The sequence below is a fragment of the Schistocerca americana genome, chromosome 11 (assembly GCF_021461395.2).
Source record: "Schistocerca americana isolate TAMUIC-IGC-003095 chromosome 11, iqSchAmer2.1, whole genome shotgun sequence".
NCBI classification, from domain to species: domain Eukaryota; kingdom Metazoa; phylum Arthropoda; class Insecta; order Orthoptera; family Acrididae; genus Schistocerca; species Schistocerca americana.
The window spans coordinates 167,542,987-167,569,189 of record NC_060129.1 but is presented as its reverse complement, the minus strand read 5'-3'; the positions used below and the strand labels follow the sequence as shown (position 1 = coordinate 167,569,189).

Below are 26,203 nucleotides of genomic sequence, written 5' to 3'. Positions count from 1 at the left end.
CCATAGGGAACTAAAGTATTTTACGTTTGAGTTATTGCAGACCCAAAGTATTGTGATCTTCATATTTCTATTTAAAAAAGTTTGTAACTCAAATTCACAGACATTTTGGAATCTGTACATACATGTGTGTAGCAAGGTACTTTTCATGTGCTATGTGGAACCTTTAATTTTCTGGTTTAAATATAGTTTATTTCATGAATTACCTTTAATACCAGCACTGTCTGAATGCATTATTTACCATTTAGAAGAAGAAATACTAGTGTACAGAATAACAACCCTCATGAAAAATGCGAGAGATTGTTCTGTACAGAACTTGGAATGGCTCTTTATCAATAGCAGGTAAAAAAGAAGGCTTCTATTAAATGTTCAAAGAAACCAGTCAGTACCTCTTAATTCACCATAGAGGGGATACAGTAATAAAACAATTTACTTTTTTCAGAATTTCTGCTAAGTATTAAAAGTGTGAAGACCTATTCAATTAGTATTTGCTTTACCAATAACCCGTAGTACAAGCACACGTATAAGCAGATAATTATGAGAGTCAAGAGTTATGTTAAAATTAAAGATACTGACAGTTATTACTTGCTCACAAAGCATTGTAGTTGCTGTACAGTTTATGCTGTATGTGGTGTACCCAATGTGATTCCTGGAGGACATAATATTCTGTTATCCTATGGGAGTGCACTGGTACCACACCTATTGAAAGTACGTTTTGCTGTGGAATAGTTGTATCAGATGTCTGTACCAGAAAACAAATCTCCACTGTGACACCCTCATGTTCTTGGTATGATATTAGCTATTATTACAGGAATACTCTTCACATGGAGGAGGAAGCATAGCGAGATTTTCTTTTTCATCATTTCCAACATTGTACACAACTTTCTTGCACTTTTATGTTATCACATTTTTCCCTTCATAATCGAAAAGAGAGAGGGAAAAAAAAAATGTAAGCGAGCTTCATAAAAACTGAAAACTCTACTTGCATCATTTGTTATTTTCAAAATGTTACTCTCTATCCAAATACTGTTCTATTTCTTCCAACCAATTTTGAATTTCTCAGGTTATTACATATTATTTACTGTACTTTGTCCACCAATACTTCTGTTGTTACCAGATAGTTTGTAATGTGGCACTACCTTTGTGCCACTGCTATTGGCTAGTGTACTCTTGCAGATACGAAAATCGACTGGACTAGAATGTCCTGTCAGTATAGGACAAATTCAGACAATATGGAACTTTTTACACTAAATTTGCAATATAATGTCACCCTTGTCTCACACAGATTGTAGCAGCCATTGGGGTGCCTGTCTGGCCAGCTTCTGTAGCTTTCACTTTCAGGTTTGTTTTTTGCTTGGGCCGTATACTGACAACTAGTCATTCCAGTGATTGACACCACGTCAAAGACTGGAACCAAGATTCACAGAAATAGAATTCTATGGTTGTTATTCAAAGTGTAATTAATTTTGCTCACTGACATGTTTTGAATTCAATTTTAAAATTGTTTGGGTGTCAGACTGGAAAATTAGAGTTTTAAGACACCCCAACCTTAAAATTAACAGCTGTGATCGAGGTTATTTTCAACAGGTCCCTTCACTGCCTAGATCATCATGGATCAGTCCAATATAATATTATTACTAGACTTAACTTCCAAATGATACAAGTCATGCATTTACGAGAAGCCTTAACGTTGGGCTTTGTGTTTGTCTCATTTAAATGTATTTCTTGTCTCGTATCAAAGAGTGAAGCACTGTTAAAAACTGGTGCTTCTACCATATCACTCAGTTTAAATACACCGTGTCATGTACAGGCGATAATAAAATCATGGCATTTAAATTACTGATCAAACAGAGAGCCAAATTCGTAAGTGCATGTTGCAATTACAGTGTCAGTATATATGTAGATCGGTAATGCATCACTTCAGATAAAGAAAAAATAACGATTTTTTCCGTTTATACGTAAGTAATACTTTAATAGTTCAGTTGTAATTTCTGTTGTCAGTAAAGATACCCCTAAGCAAACGATGTCAACTTTTTTTCAAGAGACGTCTTCACTGTTGTCCACACTTGATTTTCCGAATTATACCATCTTCGGCAAGTAAGGTAATTTGTTGACCTCCATTGAATCTTAAATAGTGTTTTAAAACGGGCAAATAAGTAAAGCACTCATAAAATAGTAAACAATTTATAGATCAGCTTGTCAAGCTTTCAAAACACACTCGAATTTAGGAATTTCATAGCAGAACTGTCACCGTTTTTTCTCGCTAGATTAGAAACACTTCTTTATGTTGATGTGTAGACATCTAGAACATCCAATATAAAATACTTATGAGGGCGCAGAACGAAAAACATTTTCATCCGTGTTTTGACACTTTGTTTTTTGCCAAATTCAGATATGGCGGACACTCAATGATACGGTCTCTTGCCGGCACGCGCTACAGCCATCTATCGGTAGGTCCGGTAGTTGAGCATCCCTCATTTCGCTAGCTTTAGACGCCTGTACTGATGTGGCACACTGACGATGACCAAAACAGAGGATCTGCCAGGCGCTAGGAGACGAGGGAGACCCGAAGAAGGGAGGGAGTAGAAGAGATGGGGGAGGGGAGCAGGGGGCGCACGGGAGAGGGCCAGGTAGGGTGATAATATCTCGTTATTTTATAGCTGTTTTAATACTACAGTAAAATGTGTCATGTGCAAATAGTAGTACAACACGCATGTACAATGTTCATGAAACTTATCAAAATGCATCACATCTCCTATTTTAAACAAGCGAAGTATAAGACTTATGCGGCTATAAATATTCGGTAACTGCCGATTGCTGACTGTGTTATTAAAAGCAAATGAGAACCGCTACACTTTCTCAGCCAGTGTATCAGGGTGCCATCTGTCGGTGACGTCTGGCAACACTGCTGTCCGGAGCTTCTCACTAAATGATTTGAATTTTTCATATTTGATTTCAGTTAGTAGTTAGAAGCCCTAAAGGCAGATGTTGGATAAGCAGTTTATTCGTTTCAGCTGTTTTTGTTCTGCTCTTATAAACGCATGCATCTTCCAATTCTTTATGACGAGAATCATCATACTTTGCAATATTTGTGGTAAAATGTTCTACATAGTCAACCATTCGAAGCGCTCGGTATGACTTTTCAGGATTAGATCTATATGATGTCAATTTTTGAATGGTGCGGGCGTTGTTGCCCGCGCTACCGTATTAAATGAACGTCAAGGTGAAGTTGTAAATTGGTAATCAGTAATTAGTTTACTGATTGGTGTCGCAGTTAACGAATTCGTTAGCAACTGTTGTCCCTCTCCTATTTCGGCGATTTCTGCTATTAATCACCGTACATGTTACACGGGCATTCGTCGCAAATGAGACTTGCCCACAGGCAAAATTTCAACTAAAGAATCAGTATGAAGTATATATTACCTACGTTCTTCCTTTGGCTTTAATTTAAATTGTCAGTTTAGTTTACATTAATAGTGTTATGTCGAGAATCATAACAGAAATTACCACACAGTACCATAGGAGTTCATGTTTAGAATATGGATTCTAAACACTTTTTTTACGCCTTCACAAGTATCTGAACCACAATGTAAGTCAGTCGATGTAGCGATAATTCGAAATATCAGTGAAAAGGGAACTGGAAAAGTTGTCACATCGTCTTTACACAGTCTTCGTCAGAAGTAAGGTTAGTTTCTATGTTTGTAAATGAACGTACATCATTTGTGCAAAGTGTGAAACCTTCCCACACTAACGTGCTTTCATTACCAGAAATATTAGCAGTTGTATAATGTGAAATATATTGCTAGTAATAAGTAGAAGTTTAATAATCCTCGTGATTTTCCAGACACAGTTCCCATTTGGATTAGTGGATGCTGCATGTACCCAGCCACATCTAGAAGAGATAATCGCGAAGATTCAAAATGACTCTTGAAGAATTCCCAGAGCCATAGTTGATAATAAAGTGTGCAAAATGAGTATTGGTACAGTGCGTAACTGAAGACATTATGTAATTAGAAAGGGATGATAAATAAATGTGAACTATACTGTAATTGAATAACGAAAATTCCATTCTGATCTTTCATCCTATTTCCCCAAAATTTTCTGCCATATATTTAATGATAAAGGCCTGCTAGATTCTCGTACTCATCACTGTATCCCTCCCACCTTTAATGTTGGTTGTGATGACAGACTGACCTGTAGCTAAGCCCAAGGTCTAGGTTAGGTCGGAAACTTGCGTGTTTTAAGATTGATGATGTGCACGTCAAAACAGTGGAATGTACTGATCTTACTGTTACAGGTTGAAATTGGAAATTGTACTAACGGAAAATTTTGAGATACAGACAAAAGTTTAGCTGAGTATTGTACTGTTGCAAAAAATATCCGCCTTTTGAATAGAGCTGTTAAACGTACTAGACACCAGATTGAATTTTTTGTAGTTTATGGATGACATATGTGTGTAATACGGTACTCATGAAAATACTCATAAGAGGCATGTCTATGATCTGTTTTCGAAATGACCATGCAATTTTAGTCTTTATGAATGAGTGTGTTTAAATATCTGTCTATTACCACAACCTTTGTATTTTTCTGTTATTCGGTTTCAAATCCCCCTGGTACGGGTCAGGCTGGCAGTAGCTTTGTACGCTGCTCTACAACCTATAGAATTTGTAAAACATAATAAGAAGATAATAAGTAATAAAAGCAGACAATTCAAACAAGTGACTTTTCAATTGTAAAATGGCAGAAAGTTGTGGAAGTTAAAATATAAAACAAAGAGTTGGTGCTGCTAATTAAATACACAGGAAGAAGACAGGTGCACTAGTAGACAGAAAATTGAGAAACACTGTGACAGTCTGGTTTCTGTTCGCAAGAGAGAAAAATTACACCCATCAACAGTACAACAAATACCACACATTTAAAACACTGCACTAAAAATTTCGCACAAAGAAGACACTTCACAGAGTAGGGCGGATGGGGGTGGCATGGACAGATGAGGGGGGGAAGGGGGGGAGCAGCCAGTGGAGGGAGAGTACTCATAAGGGGTGGGGCGGCAATGTCTTTGCAGAACTAGCTAATCATATTAATTGTAAATATATTCTTAGACAACTTACATGCGAGTGTGTCAACATGTGTGTCCCACTTTAGATTGCTTTGAATTGTTAAATCAAGGAATTTTACACTAAAGTCTTTTTTACTAATTCATTCCCTTTGTATACTTTAATTTCATCATTAAAACTACTGTTGTTAAACTCCATGAGTCATGTTTTACTATCACTTACATTTGATGGCTTTCGTTAAAGTACTGTGCAATTTCATTTGTCACGTTATTACAATGGGCCTCTAGTTCATTAAATGATTCCTTTTTCCACATGATGGATGTATAAGCTGCACTCAGAACTATTTTGGAATTCTCAGTGCAACATCTTACATCATTTACATAAATTAAAAACAGCAGAGGACCCAATACCGAGCTCTGGGCACTCCATTTTTTATATTAGTTATTTTGGATTTGTGAACACCTGTTTCAGCTTTGAGCAGTACAAACTGTTTTCGATTACTCACGTAAGATTTTATTATGTAATGAGAAGTGCTTCTGATTCCAATATTCTGCGCTTTTCTAACAGGATTGTGGCGCTCACACAGTTGAAAGCTTTCTCCAGGTAGAGGTATACACCTGCAACATGTTGCTTGTTCTCGGTGTCACTTGTTATCTCTTCAATTAGTTGAGCAGGTGCTCTGCTGGTTGATTTACATATTAAGAAACAATTTTGATTTTCAAACATTAGGTAGTGCATCTGGAGAGAGCTCATAATTCTGCTGTATATTTCAACTATTTTGGAAAAGACTGGAAGTATTGAGGTGGGTCTGTAGTTTTGAATTTTGAGTTTGTCCCCTTTTTTAAAGATTTGTGTTACTTGAGCTATTTTTAGTCTTTCTGGGAAGGTGCCTGATTCTATTACATTATTTACTGCTACAGACACAGTTTGTCTGCATGCTTTTAATACATTAATACTGAGGCCATCATGCCTGTGAATTGGGAAGATTTTAGAGAGCTAATGATGTTAATTATTTCTTTGCAGGTTGTGGGGCTGGATGTATGTTATGCTCAGATGGATTTCCTTTAAAATTATACTGCAGATTATTATGTTTGTCATTGATAGCTTCCCCCACTGAAGAAGTATGTTCATTGAATATGTTAGCAATTTCAAGTTCATCTTTTGTTACCATCCCATCGTGGTCAATATTAAAGTCTATACATCTTTTGCCCTGCCTGTTATAAAATAGTTTGTCACTCCCAAGACACCACTGGTAACACTGTGTGAAGTCTGGAGCTTGTTTGCAACATAGCTGCTCCTGGTCTGTATCAATAAATCTTTATAGTATTCTTGGTAAGTTTTGAAAGCTTCCTTTAGCTTGAAATTTAGTCTGTTATTCAACATTGCACTATGGAATAATTTTAATATTTCCCTTGCTTCAATGACATCATTATTTTTCCATATACTTCTGTTTATATTTTTAGTTTGTTCAACTTCTGTGGCTGCAAGGGGGCATGTGGCATCAAAACAATAGTTTTCTTCTGGTGGAGTGTCGTCATCTATGGAGTCACTACTATTGTCGATATTGAAGCCATTTCCGATATTTCTCGACGAGTAAGATTTACACTAAACATTTTACTTATCTTCTTTTCTCACAGAGTTTGCTCCAGTTCTTCATGTCTAGGATTCTGATTCCTGAAGCAGAATTTTTCACATTTTAGGTTCTCATGGTTCCAATTGATGTAACTAATTTAGAAAAATGCCTGCACAGAATTTTGTTTCTTTTTGGAATTTATTTGCTCCACATTTTACTATATCACACTGTCTTTTGAATTTTAACATTAACAAAGCTGAAATTACATTGTTCCTCCAAAATACAGAAACACGTCTGATCACATTAGAGGCATGCCCACTACTCCCTACTCACTCTGTGTTAATAACAATACTCCAAATGGTTTATAAATTTTCTTGACAAATGAATTTCTATTAATTTATAAATGAATCATGAAACAGACATAATAAACGGTACTAAATTGTGTAATTAACAATAGAAATTTTAACTGAGCCAAATATTTCATAATTTCATATGTTCCTAAAAAAATAATTTTAACTTTAAATACAGAGCTAGTACATATTGATTGTAACAATGAACAGAATTTTACATGGAGGAACTCAACATTCTCAGAAATAAATTAGGGCTGGTCTAGTATTAAATATGATTTCAAATTGTGAAAAACCTGTTGAAGAATGTTGTAAGCTTTTCATAATATCCCCAAAATCACTGACATAATTTATGCAACTGATATGATTCTTACAACAATACGTTCTAAACTGTCTACCAATTTCTCTGGTGTATCTTTCTGCAAGATTACTCGACGGACGGTACACTAAGGTTAGAATATGGCTTACTTTTGTGTGATCAATAGAATCTTTCCAAGCTTGTGATGTAAACTGTGAACTGTTGTCAGATAAAATTGTTTTAGGAATACCCAACTGAAGAAAACATGTTTTCAAACTTAGAGATGATTTGCTTACTTGTAGCTTTCTTAAGAGGAAATGCCTTTATGAACTTTGAAAATACATCAACCACCACAAAGACAAAACAAAATCCATTTTTAGAATTAGGCAAAGGTCCATAAATGTCCACAGACACGGTATAACATAAGATACTGTATTGTCACATAACATGTTTTAATACAGTCATTCGATTGAGAACATTGGTGACTTGTCAGTCTTTAACCTCAGTTGTTACAGTATTTTATATACTACAGGAAATACATAATACATTCATTGCTTATTATAATAACAATACGACATTAAAATTTAAATCTTTTCTTAACTCATCGAAACACTCCCATAGCCTTCACACACCTATATGACGTATGGATGTACTGGACGGACTACAAAACACCATTCAAACTATAATTCTATTTATAAACATGAATATACAGTGAATGTGTATACTTTGTATCTATAAGGCTTTGAAAGTATACCATTTGTACTTGTATCCTTACTCCCTATTCCTATTTATAAATTCTTCTAAATTATAATATTTGATTTTTATCCATATAGAAAGTCTTCTAGACTATAACAACATTTGCTTTTTAGGTTTGTGCCAATGGTCTCCATTGTGGATTCCCCAGATGTTGACCTTACCTTATTTCTGACCTTCAGAGCCATGTAATATGGAGTATTTTCATATAATGTGAGTCTGTGACAAGGTAGCATGTATTTCAATTTATGTGTAGTTTCATAGGCATGTGTGAATGGATTTCCTTCAGACAGATGCAAGTTTTTCTGATCAAAGAGAAGTATTTCATAGATGGAGATGGAAGGGATTGTCATGAAGTCCAGGCTTTCGAATAGTGGTTTGCATGAATTTCTACTATTAGTTATTGTCATTGCTCTTTTTTTTTTTAGAAGATTCGAAGGAAGTTTGTCTTTTCAACACCCCAAAAAGTTGTTCCATATCTTATAACTGTTATGAAATACGTGTGGTATACAATTTTCTTCACCGTTAAATCTATTACTTTGTGTAGTACCCTCATTATATAAACTAAATTATTTAATCTCTTCAGTAAACTGTCCACATGGTTGGTCCACTGCAAGTTTTTATTTAAAGTTATCCCAAGAAATTGTACAGAATCAATGTGGTCAGTTCTTTACCTCAATATTCTATTTGCGATATACATTCAGTAGTTCGTTTGGTCCTCTAGTGTATGATTTGGGTTTTTTCACGATTTAATTTCACAGCATTATTTTTTATCCATTGTTAAATTTCTTGTAGAGTTTGTTTCGTGGTCCATACTAATTATTCAGTGTTTTTACAACAGGCTACAGCAGTTGAGACATCTGCATAAAGTATTGTATCTGTATTTACTTTGATAGGCGTGTCATTTATGTAATATAAGAACAGAAGTGATCCTAATATTGAGCCCTTGGGCACGCCTGCTTGTATTTTTCTCCAGCTAGAGCAAGTTTTCTCTCCCTTTTGATGTATAACCCCCCTTTGGTGCCTTTTTTGAGATAAGATGAAAACCATCTTATAGATTTTCCATGGAAGCCATAGGTACCCAATTTTTGGAGCAGTAGCTTATGGTGACCTTTGAGAGGTCACAAAAAATACCAGATACACTTTGTTTCTTGTTGAGGCATTTACTTACTTTAGAGATTAGTTCATTTACAGCTTGTAAAGTGTTTTGTCACTTCCAAAACCCATATTAGTTATTGAGAATAATATTACCTTCTTTATTGTATTTTTCTAATTGATTACATACTATTCGTTCAACTACACTCCTGGAAATTGAAATAAGAACACCGTGAATTCATTGTCCCAGGAAGGGGAAACTTTATTGACACATTCCTGGGGTCAGATACATCACATGATCACACTGACAGAACCACAGGCACATAGACACAGGCAACAGAGCATGCACAATGTCGGCACTAGTACAGTGTATATCCACCTTTCGCAGCAATGCAGGCTGCTATTCTCCCATGGAGACGATCGTAGAGATGCTGGATGTAGTCCTGTGGAACGGCTTGCCATGCCATTTCCACCTGGCGCCTCAGTTGGACCAGCGTTCGTGCTGGACGTGCAGACCGCGTGAGACGACGCTTCATCCAGTCCCAAACATGCTCAATGGGGGACAGATCCGGAGATCTTGCTGGCCAGGGTAGTTGACTTACACCTTCTAGAGCACGTTGGGTGGCACGGGATACATGCGGACGTGCATTGTCCTGTTGGAACAGCAAGTTCCTTTGCCGGTCTAGGAATGGTAGAACGATGGGTTCGATGACGGTTTGGATGTACCGTGCACTATTCAGTGTCCCCTCGACGATCACCAGTGGTGTACGGCCAGTGTAGGAGATCGCTCACCACACCATGATGCCGGGTGTTGGCCCTGTGTGCCTCGGTCGTATGCAGTCCTGATTGTGGCGCTCACCTGCACGGCGCCAAACACGCATACGACCATCATTGGCACCAAGGCAGAAGCGACTCTCATCGCTGAAGACGACACGTCTCCATTCGTCCCTCCATTCACGCCTGTCTCGACACCACTGGAGGCGGGCTGCACGATGTTGGGGCGTGAGCGGAAGACGGCCTAACGGTGTGCGGGACCATAGCCCAGCTTCACGGAGACGGTTGCGAATGGTCCTCGCCGAAACCCCAGGAGCAACGGTGTCCCTAATTTGCTGGGAAGTGGCGGTGCGGTCCCCTACGGCACTGCGTAGGATCCTACGGTCTTGGCGTGCATCCGTGCGTCGCTGCGGTCCGGTCCCAGGTCGACGGGCACATGCACCTTCCGCCGACCACTGGCGACAACATCGATGTACTGTGGAGACCTCACGCCCCACGTGTTGAGCAATTCGGCGGTACGTCCACCCGGCCTCCCGCATGCCCACTATACGCCCTCGCTCAAAGTCCGTCAACTGCACATACGGTTCACGTCCACGCTGTCGCGGCATGCTACCAGTGTTAAAGACTGCGATGGAGCTCCGTATGCCACGGCAAACTGGCTGACACTGACGGCGGCGGTGCACAAATGCTGCGCAGCTAGCGCCATTCGACGGCCAACACCGCGGTTCCTGGTGTGTCCGCTGTGCCGTGCGTGTGATCATTGCTTGTACAGCCCTCTCGCAGTGTCCGGAGCAAGTATGGTGGGTCTGACACACCGGTGTCAATGTGTTCTTTTTTCCATTTCCAGGAGTGTATTTTAAAGAAAACTGGGAGTATAGACACTGGGTGGAAATTTACTAAATCATCTTGTTTTTCCCTTTTTGTAGATTGGACAAACTTCAGCATATTTCAGTCTGTCTGGAAAGCAGCCCTCATCAAATGATTGGTTTATTATTTTACAGAGTTGAGGTGCAATGCTGTCACTTCCTGCCTTTATGATATTTGTTGGAATTTCATCCCAGCCCACAGATTTAAGATTTTTTAGGGATTGTATGATATTAGCTACTTCCTGACACAATACTGCAGTAAATTTAAACTCTCTTGATTCCTGCAGTACTGCATCAGGTCTTATTTGTGAAAACAAGAAGCTATGAATTTTGTTTGTGGTTATGATGTACTTATTAAATTCTTCACAGATGTGCCGAGCGTTAGTAACAGTTTTCCCACCAATTTCTAGTTTGTAATTAAAATGTTTGGTTTCTTCAGTACCTGTTTCTTTCTTGACAACCTGCCATACTGCTTTTGATTTATTTGAGGCATTAGCTATATATTTACTGTTTGCCATTTGTTTTGCTTGTTTGACAACCCGATCAAATATTTTTTGTACTTGATTTTGTACCTAATAAATTCAGCATCATGGTTTGTTTTCGCTTCCTTATGCATTTCCCTCTTTTTAATACTAGAGATCCTGATACCTTCTGTAATCCATGTCTTACTTTTATTGTATTTATCATGGGTTGATACGAGGGGAAAGCATTTGTTGAAAATGTTCTTGAATTCAGATATGAAAGGGTTGTAATTATTGTTTACTGACCACTGGTTGCTGAAGGTCCAGTGGGTTTCCTTTAATTTCAAGATAAATGTGTTTATATTTGGCTGGCTGAAATTTCTGACCAATTTTACTGTGGGCCTATATGTTTTGTCTATGTATGGCAATGACATAAAAAGTGCTGAGTGATCAGATATTCCTAATTCTAATACATATTTTTCTGTATTTCCATAATTTTTCCTGCTCCCTATATTATCAATGATTGTGGCAGAAGTGGCTATTACCCTGGTGTACTCAGTAAAATTTAGTGTTAAGCCATTTGTAGCCAACAAATCCTTCAGAGTGGTAACAAATCTGTTTTCGTCTCTTATATCTATATTAAAATCAGAACAAATTACAATCTTTTTATATAGTTTCCCTGCCTGCAACCTACTTAGCAGTGTTTCAAATTTCTCTAGAAATGCCCTAGTAGCCCAATATTCCGGGATGTGATATATGCTTGTGATTAGTAAACCGTATTCAGACAGCTCAATGCAACAGCTTTTGAGTACCTGTTCCTTATTTAAACAATCAAAAGTTGTTTTGGCTTCGAAGTTTTGTGTCTGTTCAACTAATATAAATGATCCCCCAAACCCCTTTTTTCTGCAAAAACTCGATGCTAACTTGTATCCTGAGAGTGAATTTAGTAGCTTGACATTGTCCCATTTAAGCCAATGTTCATTCTAACATATGACTTTTACAGAGTTTATTTGCCTAAGAGTATTTCTAAGTTATATAGTTTGTTCTTCATTTCTCCTGACACACCACCTATATTTATGTGCATTATGAAGTTATTTTTACTGACTAAAGGACTTACGGTATCTGTTAAACTGTCAGAAAAGTTGACACCTATGTGAATTTTTACTGCAAATTTACGGTCCCTTGCTTCGTTAGTTCTTTCGGACCTAATTCCATAGGAATTGGTCCACTGTCTTAGTTTCCTGTGAAGGCGCTTCCATTGCAATAACAGGTCTGTTATCGTTATCGTGAGATTTCTGTTCACGTACATCGTTAACGTTCACAGCTAATCTTTGCCTACCCTGTTTGTTGTGATGCATTCCATGGCGTGTAAAACAGTTTCTTTCGTAAGTATCAATATCCATGAGCTTTACATTTACAAATTTGGCACAAAAGCTTTTTAACTTATAATTCGTTCATTGAATTTATTTGTTAATGCACGACCAGTTCAGAAGATCGTACCTTTGTGGGAGTGTTGTTACAATTACATTTGTGAAATGCAGGAACCGCAGCACTGCGATCAGCTTCTCAACAAAAGCAGTGGCTTCATTTCTGTAAACATTGTTTGCACTTCCTATTATCACCACACTGTCTTTTCTTTGTGAGTTCTGAGCAATCTTCGTTAACACTTTTAATCAAGAGGAAGCCATCATCATTTATCTATACAGTAAAGCTGCATGCCCTCGGGGAAAAATTAATGCCGTAGTTTCCCCTCGCTTTCAGCCGTTCGCCGTAACGGCACAGAAAGGCCGCTTTGGTTAGTGTTGCAAGGCCAGATCAGTCAATCGTCCAGACTGTTGACCCTGCAACTACTGAAAAGGCTGCTGCGCCTCTTCAGGAACCGCACGTTTGTCTGGCCTCTCAACAGATACCCCTCCGTTGTGGTTGCACCTACGGTATGGCTATCTGTATCACTGAGGGACACAACCCTCCCCACCAATGGCAAGATCCATAGTTCACGGTGGGGTGAGTAGTATTAACAAAAGCAAATGACGTGTGGCATTATCACTAACTGGATATTGCGAACACACTGTAAATGAAGTGACATAAGTTTTCCACATGTAACAATTGCTGGTGAGCCATTGATATTTACAGAAAGCTGCTGTGTGGATAGTAGGACTACACTGAACTGTTTCAACAATGTGTTGTGGATTACTGAACTGCACAATCAGAAGAAAAATGGGAATTTGGAAGAATACCTGTTTTGCACAGTTTCCTGAAAACTCTGGAACACACACTATACAATCGGGAATTTGAAGTGTCAGAGAGCCACAATTGTATCCTTGAACTGCAGCAGGAGCACAACAATTGCAGAAGCTGTAAATATATACCACATCTGTGCATTCATTGTCTGTGTAGATACATTGCATTTTAGCCAGCGTGTGACCGAAGATTGCCCCTCACACTACTTCACACACATCACACCATGGATAATTGCATTGTTTGACGCTTTGTTTAATGGCAGAAAGACATCGTGTGCAGAGAGGTTGAAAGCAGTGAGATACATTGGGCTAGAATGTAATGTCAAGGAGGTTGGGTGGGTAAGGCATGTATGTGCGCACAACTCACCTAAAAACAAAGGTACATTAAATGTGCTATTCTGAGTAGAGAAAATGCCTGTATGATGTTTTTTGTTTCAAATAAACATTGCTGTCATATCCCTGAAAACTGACACTCTTCTTCATAGGACACAGTCTACATATTAGGCTATTGAAGATGTTTCTATAAATTGATGCCACAACCTTATAGCATTTCAGGTGTTTTCAATGTAACTGTTTCTTCAAACTTGGGGTTATTATATGTGTATAGTAGCAAACTGACCGTGTACTTTCTATGTTAATCTTCCAGACCTCGAAACCAAAACTGTAAGAACTCTCTTAATTCCAAAAAATATTATCTCATTTACATCACATTTTAGAAATACATTTGCACATCATTTACTATTGGTTGTGTGATATATTAAATTCTTCTCTCAATACTTCAGTAATTAAAAATAATTTGCTGTGTCAAGCTTCCATATACAACATCAATATGCATCTCAAAAATTCATCACCCTTCAATTCCACCACTTTTCTTTTACTGTTACAACTGTTCTTCTGCACATGGCCAGGGCAGCACGGTGAATGCTCAGAATACTTTTTGTCACGCCCAAGCAGGTATTTCCTCTCGCTAAGTCACTGGACCAGAGTCCTGTGGTAGACGTGTATATCATTGTTCAGTACACTTCACCACAAGCACAGCATAAATAAGACCACGACATAGAACCTGCCGATTCACATTAGGCATATTATTTTATATTATTATTTACTCACTATATGAATTACTTTCATTGCAAGTATCGTTTGTCAGTAAGGAGAGGTAGGTATACCCACCACTCACCTGGAGTGGTACGTGTGTTCTTATGTATTGCTCTTATGTAACCAGTTTACAAAGATTCAATGACTGTAACCACAATGGACGTTGTTGATGGGAGACAAAACACAGCAAATCATCTGTTGGAAAATGGAGGGTGTAAATATTAAGGCTGCGGGCAATGACATAACTAAACGCAACAGTTTTCTTGATGATGCCTGTCTGAATTACAAGAAAATGAAATGTAAAAAGTAAATATGTAGTACATGGAACACTGATACATTTGGAATTTCAAGTAGTAGTTCAATTAGTTTGGCACAAAACTCTGTACCAAGCAAAGTGGCTTATTGTTTAGGACACTGTGTTCATATTGTGAAGGTCAACAGTTCAAATCTGTCTCTGGCCATCCCTGTTTAGGTATTTTGCGATTTTCCTAAACTGCTCCGACAAGTGCTGCGATGCTTCCTTCGAAAGGACACAGCTGATTTCTTTTCCATAGTTCAAATGAGCTCAACTTACGCTCTGTCTCTACTGATCACATTACTGATGGGACACTAAAACTAAATTTTCCTTCCTCTTTAACTTTTACGAAACACCATAGATGAGACATCGAACGCCAATGAGAAACGAAACAGACAATTGGGAATAACAGTGTGTCTGGCTGTGTGGAAGTTATAAATGTCATGTAAATGCTTTCTTGTGTGGTTGATCAGAGCTTATAATGATATGCAGATTGAAATTTGAGACATAAAACTATTAGCGATCTCTACCTAAACTACAGTCGAGAAAGCACTGGAGCTGACATTGGCTCACATTTGAAAACATACAGCCATCATGTTGTTTATGAGCAGCAGTTACCTATTAGGTCCCTCCACTGAGCACATGAGCAAATGCTGTAGCACAGTGGTCAAAATGTGCACAAAAGTGGAATTGTCAAGTGGGTAAGATACCTGCTAACACACTGAGACTTGTATGTGTTTTTATCACTACACATCTGTAACTAGAACGTTTGCCAGACAAAATTGAGAATTATGGAATATTATGAATTCCATGTTATTCAACTAAAATCTGTACAGGATTTTTACTCTGTGACTTGAGGGGTTCATATTATACTTGGCCCATCATTTCCCTCCGTGCAGTCATTTTACAAATGTCATTGTTTTTATGCCTTGCTTTTACCACCTTCTGTTGTAGATTATTGCTGAAATTCTGTCTCAAAGTAAGTTCATGGGGCTACTGTATATCTACCCTTTCACATTATATCTGGAATGGACTTTCAGATTGAGCTGGAACTGTTACTTTACTCATCCACAGGAGTATTTTCTATTATCACATCAGTTAATGCATTAAAACCGCACGAGTGGTGCTTCCCGAACTGTTCCAACTTACTGCCCTTTTGTCTGATGGAACACTGCTCAGTACCAGTTGTGAGTAGGATATCGAGTTTTAAAGGGGATACATGTGTTGAAAATAATAACCTTCTCATAACAACTGAACCTTGTAAATTTAGCATTTTTCCCCATATGAAAAGCACACTTTCTAAATCACTTTAGACCAGAGTGATCAGACTGAATGTTAGGGAAAAAGGATCTGTATTTTAGTGGTCACATTTTCAGACTATGTTTCTCATGTGGAGCACATCATGTTTTATTATTATTATTATTATTTCTTTCTATTCTCAGACGTTCTGTCTGGTCAAAAATGGACAGTGACGCAGACCTTGATCAAGTGTGACTTCCTTTTAACTGTACGGTATATGTTATATTGCATTTAGGAACTTTCGGGTCATTGAACATGTATCAATAATTACAGATTTTTGTAGTTGTATATATGTGTTTGGATGTAGCTGTATTGCGTTGATGTACTGGTGGATATTGTGTGGTATGACTCCTGTAGTTGATAGTATAATTGGTATAATGTCAACTTTATCCTGATGCCACATGTCCTTGACTTCCTCAGCCAGTTGGATGTATTTTTCAATTTTTTCTCCTGTTTTCTTCTGTATATTTGTTGTGTTGGGTATGGATATTTCAATTAGTTGTGTTAATTTCTTCTTTTTATTGGTGAGTATGATGTCAGGTTTGTTATGTGGTGTTGTTTTATCTGTTATAATGGTTCTGTTCCAGTATAATTTGTATTCATCATTCTCCAGTACATTTTGTGGTGTGTACTTGTATGTGGGAACGTGTTGTTTTATTAGTTTATGTTGTATGGCAAGCTGTTGATGTATTATTTTTGCTACATTGTCACGTCTTCTGGGGTATTCTGTATTTGCTAGTATTGTACATCCACTTGTGATGTGATCTACTGTTTCTGTTTGTTGTTTGCAAAGTCTGCATTTATCTGTTGTGGTATTGGGATCTTTAATAATATGCTTGCTGTAATATCTGGTGTTTATTGTTTGATCATGTATTGCAATCATGAATCCTTCCGTCTCACTGTATATACTGCCTTTTATTAGCCATGTGTTGGATGCGTTTTGATCTATGTGTGGCTGTGTTAGATGATACGGGTGCTTGCCATGTAATGTTTTCTTTTTCCAATTTACTTTCTTCGTATCTGTTGATGTTATGTGATCTAAAGGGTTGTAAGAGTGGTTATGAAATTGCAATGGTGTAGCCGATGTATTTATATGAGTGATCGCTTTGTGTATTTTGCTAGTTTCTGCTCGTTCTATAAAGAATTTTCTTAAATTGTCTACCTGTCCATGATGTAGGTTTTCTATATCTATAAATCCCCTTCCACCTTCCTTTCTGCTTAATGCGAATCTTTCTGTTGCTGAATGTATGTGATGTATTCTATATTTGTGGCATTGTGATCGTGTAAGTGTATTGAGTGCTTCTAGGTCTGTGTTACTCCATTTCACTACTCCAAATGAGTAGGTCAATATTGGTATAGCATAAGTATTTATAGCTTTTGTCTTGTTTCTTGCTGTCAATTCTGTTTTCAGTATTTTTGTTAGTCTTTGCCTATATTTTTCTATTAGTTCTTCTTTAATATTTGTATTATCTATTCCTATTTTTTGTCTGTATCCTAGATATTTATATGCATCTGTTTTTTCCATCGCTTCTATGCAGTCACTGTGGTTATCCAATATGTAATCTTCTTGTTTAGTGTGTTTTCCCTTGACTATGCTATTTTTCTTACATTTGTCTGTTCCAAAAACCATATTTATATCATTGCTGAATACTTCTGTTATCTTTAGTAATTGGTTAAGTTGCTGATTTGTTGCTGCCAGTAGTTTTAGATCATCCATGTATAGCAAATGTGTTATTTTGTGTGGGTATGTTCCAGTAATATTATATCCATAATTTGTACTATGTAGCTTGTTGGATAGTGGGTTCAGAGCAAGGCAGAACCAGAAAGGACTTAATGAAAGGACTTATTGTTATTATTATTATTGACTTTTTTTTTTCTCAGACTTAAGTCTGGTTAAAAATGGAACGTGACGCGGACCTCGGTCAAGCGTGACTTCCTTGTAACTGTATGGTATATGTTATATTGCATTTAGGAACTTTCGGGTAATTGAACATGTATCAATAATTACAGATTTTTGTAGTTGTATATATATGTTTGGATGTAGCTGTATTGCATTGATGTACTGGTGGATATTGTGAGGTATGACTCCTGTAGTTGATAGTATAATTGGGATAATGTCGACTTTATCCTGATGCCACATGTCCTTGACTTCCTCAGCCAGTTGGATGTATTTTTCAATTTTTTCTCCTGTTTTCTTCTGTATATTTGTTGTGTTGGGTATGGATATTTCAATTAGTTGTGTTAATTTCTTCTTTTTATTGGTGAGTATGATGTCAGGCTTGTTATATGGTGTTGTTTTATCTGTTATAATTGTTCTGTTCCAGTATAATTTGTATTCATCATTCTCCAGTACATTTTGTGGTGTGTACTTGTATGTGGGAACGTGTTGTTTTATTAGTTTATGTTTTATGGCAAGTTGTTGATGTATTATTTTTGCTACATTGTCATGTCTTCTGGGGTATTCTGTATTTGCTAGTATTGTACATCCGCTTGTGATGTGATCTACTGTTTCTATTTGTTGTTTGCAAAGTCTGCATTTATCTGTTGTGGTATTGGGATCTTTAATAATATGCTTGCTGTAATATCTGGTGTTTATTGTTTGATCCTGTATTGCAATCATGAATCCTTCCGTCTCACTGTATATATTGCCGTTTCTTAGCCATGTGTTGGATGCGTTTTGATCTATGTGTGGCTGTGTCAGATGATACGGGTGCTTGCCGTGTAGTGTTTTCTTTTTCCAATTTACTTTCTTTGTATCTGTTGATGTTATGTGATCTAAAGGGTTGTAGAAGTGGTTATGAAATTGCAATGGTGTAGCTGATGTATTTATATGAGTGAGTGATTGCTTTGTGTATTTTGCTAGTTTCTGCTCGTTCTAGAAAGAATTTTCTTAAATTGTCTACCTGTCCATAATGTAGCACAAACAAACACAAACATACACACAAAATTCAAGCTTTCGCAACAAACTGTTGCCTCATCAGGAAAGAGGGAAGGAGAGGGGAAGACGAAAGGAAGTGGGTTTTAAAACCTTTAAAACCCACTTCCTTTCGTCTTCCCCTCTCCTTCCCTCTTTCCTGATGAGGCAACAGTTTGTTGCGAAAGCTTGAATTTTGTGTGTATGTTTGTGTTTGTTTGTGTGTCTATCGACCTGCCAGCGCTTTTGTTCGGTAAGTCACCTCATCTTTGTTTTTATATATAATTTATCCCACGTGGAATGTTTCCTTCCATTATATTGATGTCCATAATGTAGGTTTTTTATATCTATAAATCCCCTTCCACCTTCCTTTCTGCTTAATGTGAATCTTTCTGTTGCTGAATGTATGTGATGTATTCTATATTTGTGGCATTGTGATCGTGTAAGTGTATTGAGTGCTTCTAGGTCTGTGTCACTCCATTTCACTACTCCAAATGAGTAGGTCAATACTGGTATAGCATAAGTATTTATAGCTTTTGTCTTGTTTCTTGCTGTCAATTCTGTTTTCAGTATTTTTGTTAGTCTTTGTCTATATTTTTCTTTTAGTTCTTCTTTAATATTTGTATTATCTATTCCTATTTTTTGTCTGTATCCTAGGTATTTATAGGCATCTGTTTTTTCCATCGCTTCTATACAGTCGCTGTGGTTATCCAATATGTAATCTTCTTGTTTAGTGTGTTTTCCCTTGACTATGCTATTTTTCTTACATTTGTCTGTTCCAAAAGCCATTATTATTATTATTATTATTATTATTATTATTATTATTATTATTATTACTAGCTTAGCGCCGCTGCTTTGCCCATGTAGACTGTATGGCCTGCAGAGAATTTTAGTTTTTATTTAATCCGATTTTTGTATTGTTCAGAAATTGCAACAATTTCTAAGCTTTCTGTCCACACTAATGAAGGCCATATAAGCATGCTCTTTTCTGAATGTAATGGTGACCAAAAAGTGATTCTGGTAGCTGGAGTCCAAAGTTTTTGTTAATTATGCCTTTTACTTTGTTGTGGACATATGTCTGTAGCATTTATAATTTGCTAGCCAATATTTACTGACATCTAACTGAGAATTGAAGTACCAATTTTCATAAAACTGACTTTGTATTTTTTTTATTGTAACAAAATATTTTCTTAAAGATATTCACCCACTGTTGCATTCCCTAAGGAGTTAAATTTCCAGAAACACTGAAAAATTTATTTTTTATATTTCTAACCAGTTGTCATAGATGTAGCCTTAAAAATCTGTTAGTAGTTATTTATTTTCAAAAATAACTTTCACCCACTATTTTACCCCCGTAGTGGTTGAATTCCCAAAGAGTTGAAACACGAGTTTTTTATTTTCCAACAGATAAATCAATGTCAGTTTTCATAGTCTTAGCTTCAAAAATCCCTTGTTGTTGTTGTGGTCTTCAGTCCTGAGACTGATTTGATGCAGCTCTTCACGCTACTCTATCCTGTGCAAGCTTCTTCATCTCCCAGTACCTACTGCAACCTACATCCTTCTGAATCTGCTTATTGTATTCATCTCTTGGTCTCCTTCTATGATTTTTACCCTCCACGCTGCCCTCCAATGCTAAATTTGTGATCCCCTGATGCCTCAGAACATGTCCTACTAACCGGTCTCCTCTTCTTGTCAAGTTGTGCCACAAACTCCTCTTCTCCCCAATTCTATTCAATACCTCCTAATTAGTTATGTGATCTACCCATCTAATCTTCAGCATTCTTCTGTAGCACCACATTTCGAAAGCTTCTATTCTCTTCTTGTCCAAACTATTTATTGTCCATGTTTCACTTCCATACATGGCTACTTTCAGAAACGACTTCCTGATACTTAAATCTATACTCAATGTTAACAAATTTCTCTTCTTCAGAAACGCTTTCCTTGCCATTGCCAGTCTACATTTTATATCCTCTCTACTTCGACCATCATCAGTTATTTTGCTTCCCAAATAGCAAAACTCATTTACTACTTTAAGTGTCTCATTTCCTAATCTAATTTCCTCAGCATCACCCGACTTAATTCGACTACATTCCATCATCCTCGTTTTGCTTTTGTTGATGTTCATCTTATATCCTCCTTTCAAGACACCGTCCATTTCATTCAACTGCTCTTGCAAGTCCTTTGCTGCCTCTGACAGAATTACAATGTCATCGGCGAACCTCAAGGTTTTTATTTCTTCTCCATGGATTTTAATACCTACTCTGAATTTTTCTTTTGTTTCCTTTACTGCTTGCTCAGTATACAGATTGAATAACATCGGCGAGAGGCTACAACCCTGTCTCAGTCCCTTCCCAACCACTGCTTCCCTTTCATCCCCCTCGACTCTTATAATTGCCATCTGCTTTCTGTACAAATGGTAAATAGCCTTTCACTCCCTGTATTTTACCCCTGACACCTTCAGAATTTGAAAGAGAGTATTCCAGTCAACATTGTCAAAAGCTTTCTCTAAGTCCACAAATGCTATAAACGTTGGTTTGCCTTTCATTAATCCTTCTTCTAAGATAAGTCGTAAGGTCAGTATTGCCTCTCGTGTTCCAATATTTCTATGGAATCCAAACTGATCTTCCCCAAGGTTGGCTTTTACTAGTCTTTCCATTCGTCTGTAAAGAATTCGCGTTAGTATTTTGCAGCTGTGGCTTATTAAACTGATTGTTTGGTAATTTTCACATCTGTCAACACCTGCTTTCTTTGGGATTGGAATTATTATATTCTTCTTGAAGTCTGAGGGTATTTCGCCTGTCTCATACATCTTGCTCACCAGATGGTAGAGTTTTGTCAGGACTGGCTCTCCCAAGGCCGTCAGTAGTTCTAATGGAATGTTGTCTACTCCCAGGGCCTTGTTTCGACTCTCTCTGTTTCAGTGCTCTGTCAAACTCTTCACGCAGTATCGTATCTCCCATTTCGTCTTCTTCTACATTCTCTTCCATTTCCAGAATATTGTCCTCAAGTACGTCGCCCTTGTATAGACCCTCTTTATACTCCTTCCACCTTTCTGCTTTCCCTTCTTTGCTTAGAACTGGGTTTCCATCTGAGCTCTTGGTATTGATACAAGTGGTTCTCTTTTCTCCAAAGGTCTCTTTAATTTTCCTGTAGGCAGTATCTATCTCGCCCCTAGTGAGATAAGCCTCTACATCCTTACATTTGTCCTCTAGCCATCCCTGCTTAGCCATTTTGCACTTCCTGTCGATCTCATTTTTGAGATGTTTGTATTCCTTTTTGCCTGCTTCATTTACTGCATTTTTATATTTTCTCCTTTCATCAATTAAATTCAATATTTCTTCTTTTACCCAAGGATTTCTACTAGCCCTCATCTTTTTACCTACTTGATCCTCTGCTGCCTTCACTACTTCATCCCTCCGAGCTACCCATTCTTCTTCTACTGTATTTCTTTCCCCCATTTGTGACAATTGTTCCCTTATACTCTCCCTGAAACTCTGTACAACCTCTGGTTTAATCAGTTTGTCCAGATCTCATCTCCTTAAATTCTCACCTTTTTGCAGTTTCTTCAGTTTTAATCTACAGCTCATAACCAATAGATTGTGGTCAGAGTCCACATCTGCCCCTGGAAATGTCTTACAATTTAATACCTGGTTCCTAAATCTGTCTTACCATTATATAATCTATCTGATACCTTGTAGTATTTCCAGGATTCTTCCATGTGTACAACCTTATTTTATGATTCTTGAACCAAGTGTTAGCTATGATTGAGTTATGCTCTGTGCAAAAGTCTACCAGACGACTTCCTCTTTCATTTCTTTCCCCCAATCCATATTCACCTACTATGTTTCCTTCTCTCCCTTTCCCTACTCTCGAATTCCAATCACACATGACTATTAAATTTTCGTCTCCCTTCACTACCTGAATAATTTCTTTTATCTCATGATACATATCATCAATTTCTTCATCATCTGCAGAGCTAGTTGGCATATAAACTTGTACTGTTGTAGTAGGTGTGGCCTTTGTGTCTATCTTTGCCACAATAATGCGTTCACTATGCTGTTTGTAGTAGCTTACCCGCACTCCTATTTTTTTTATTCATTGTTAAACCTACTCCTGCATTACCCCTACTTGATTTTGTATTTATAACCCTGTATTCACCTGACCAAAAGTCTTGTTCCTCCTGCCACTGAACTTCACTACCTACTGTATCTTACTTTAACCTATCCATTTCTCTTTTTAAGTTTTCTAACCTACCTGCCCGATTAAGGGATCTGACATTCCACGCTACGATCCGCAGAACGCCAGTTTTCTTTCTCCTGATAACGAAGTCCTCTTGAGTAGTCCCTGCCCGGAAATCCAAATGGGGGAGTATTTCACCTCCGGAATACTTTGTCCAAAAGGACGCCATCATCATTTAATCATACAGTAAAGCTGCATGCCGTCGGGAAAAAATTACGGCCTTAGTTGCCCCTTGCTTTCAGCCATTCGCAGTACCAGCACAGCGAGGCCATTTTGGTTAGTGTTACAAGGCCAGATCAGTTAATCATCCAGACTGTTGCCCCTGCAACTACGAAAAGGCTGCTGCCCCTCTTCAGGAACCACACGTTTGTCTGGCCTCTCAACAGATACCCCTCTGTTTTGGTCGCACCTATGGTACGGCTATCTGTATCGTCGAGGCATGCAAGCCTCCCCACCAATGGCAAGTTCCATGGTTCATTGGGGGGGGGGGGGGAATCCCTTAATAGTGATGTACTTTAAAAATGCTTTCATCCCCCATTTCACCTCCTTAGAGTGGAATTTTGGACAGACCCTTCTTAAACGGTGCCTACAGTAAAAGATCAACATCCTCTTCACTTTTCTACCCTTAGCAGTTTGGGCTGGGCAATGAGTAGTTAGTTAGTTAGTCATGACATTGTCTTTTGTATATAGAGATTATTATTAATTGAATGAATCTTGTTAGCATTCTTTAACAAACTTTATTATTATTGTATGACCTAGGTTTTGGCTTATAACCCATTTTTTAGTGCACAGTTGATCATACTTTGGAATCAGTGGTGTACCATAAGGGACATCCAATAAGTAAGTTTCCCTGTTTTATATAAAAAAACCTTATTAATTCTGTCATGTTGAAACAATTTTACTGACATAATGGAAAGCATCTGCAGCTTTTCTACATAAGTGTCATTTTTCTATCAGCATTTTTGGTAACGTGACACGAACCAGTGGTATGCTGGGTCAAGTCCTGTGCTCGTAACTAGCTGTTAAGTGGTGTTGTGACTTCATACTTCAGTGTTGGCTCCAAAGGGCTTCCCTCCAAAATGACCTTTGAAGGGGTGGAACACGTAAAACTCACTTGGGACAATATCTGGTGAATATGGAGACTGCAGGAAGACTTCACAGCTGCATTTTCCAAGCCAGCATTGAACCATTTGAATGCTCATTCAGCTTTCCCCATAGATAGAGGCGAACTCCTGGTGGACATCAACAGTAGACGGCTCTTTTGGTGCAAAAGGATGGATGTGAGAGCCGAACCTGCAAGTGAACACACTTTGAAGCAGTAACACTGTGCTAGCTGGCAGTAGTGTGAATTCCACTGACCCTAAACCACCACCAATTTTGACAAAAGTTGTGTCGAGTGAAAACTCGCCGGAGGGTGTGGTGGAGCACTGTCATGTTCTCGTCGGAGGCCGGTTCTGCCTCGGGCCAGCGATAGCCTCACGTTTCTTAGGAGGAGACCAGTCGGGCGTCTGAAACCAGTGTGTCTGTGTGCTAGACACAGATTTCTTATGACAGCAGGAGCACTCTTTCTCTTATCCCAGCCACCATGGCTGCAAAATATTGTCAGTCTAGTGATTCCGTCTGTTGTGCTGCTATTCGTGAACTGCATTCCAGGACGTTTTCCAACACTACAACACGTGCCCACATACTGTTGTCGTAACACAACATTCTCGATAACAAGATCTGTCTGCAGTTGAGCACATTTCGGACAACAATTCCGGCATCATCCACAAACAGCATCAACAGTTCCTGTACTGCCCGACCAAGTGCAACAGGCACAAACTGACATATGGTATCATTGCAAGACAACCGTGCTTCCATTCGACATCCTGGCAGTTACAACAGTTGTTAATGTACGAGCATTACATTTACAATGGCATATCTTGCACCTACTTATATTAATAAGTGATCTTGCAGTGTTAATCACTTGAATATGCTGATCAGCCAGAATATTATGGTTACCTACCTGGTAGGCAGAATATCCACATTTTGGAGGGAAAATAGCTGGATCCTGTCAAGGGATGGAAGCAATGAGGCCCTGGTAGGTCACTGGACGGAGGTGGCATCAAATCTGCACACACAAGTCACCATATTCCCAAAGGTTCCGCCGGCTGGAGTGGCTGTGCGGTTCTAGGCGCTACAGTCTGGAGCTGACAGACCGCTCCGGTCGCAGGTTCGAATCCTGCCTCGGGCACGGATGTGTGTGATGTCCTTAGGTTAGTTAGGTTTAATTAGTTCTAAGTTCTAGGCGACTGATGACCTCAGAAGTTAAGTCGCATAGTGCTCAGAGCCATTTGAACCCAAAGGTTCCAGGAGGGGGGAATGGGGGGATGAGCTCTGATGACACGTTCAGTCACGTCCCAGATGCATTCAGTCGGGTTCAGATCTGGCGAGATGGGAGCCATCACATCAATTGAAATGCGCCACTGTATTCCCCGAACCCTTTTTGTCACACTCCTGATCTTGTGACGTAGCACACTACCTTGTTGAAAAATGCCACGATTGACGGGAAACACGATTGTCGTGAAGGGGTGTATGTGGTCTGCAACGAGTGTTGAGATACTCCTCATTGCACGAGCTGCACCGGACCCACAGCTGCCCAAGTGAATGTTCCCTAGAGCTTAAAGGAGCTGCCACCAGCTTGTCTCCATCCTGCACTACGCGTGTCGAGGAACTCTTCCCCCTGTAAAATGACAGCTTCCCACCATCTCATTGGCACGATATAGAATGTACTGTAATTTGTCGGATCGTGTAATGCACTGTCACTGCCCCAATGTACAGTCCCGATGGTGACGTGCCCGTTTCGATCGTAGTTGCCGATGTCGTGGTGTTAACATCGGCACGTGCACGGGTCGACGGCT

The 26,203-nt window shown here is 38.4% G+C and overlaps 1 long non-coding RNA gene across 1 annotated transcript in view; it reads left to right on the top strand.

Moving 5' to 3' along the window:
• The first annotated feature begins 2,997 nt into the window (after positions 1 to 2,997).
• The window catches only part of LOC124553708, a 583,058-nt gene continuing 559,852 nt past the window's right edge, over positions 2,998 to 26,203 (top strand). The window contains exons 1-2 of the long non-coding RNA XR_006968114.1: positions 2,998 to 3,682; positions 3,842 to 4,403. This is a non-coding gene — a long non-coding RNA (uncharacterized LOC124553708). The remainder of the gene's footprint in view (positions 3,683 to 3,841; positions 4,404 to 26,203) is intronic.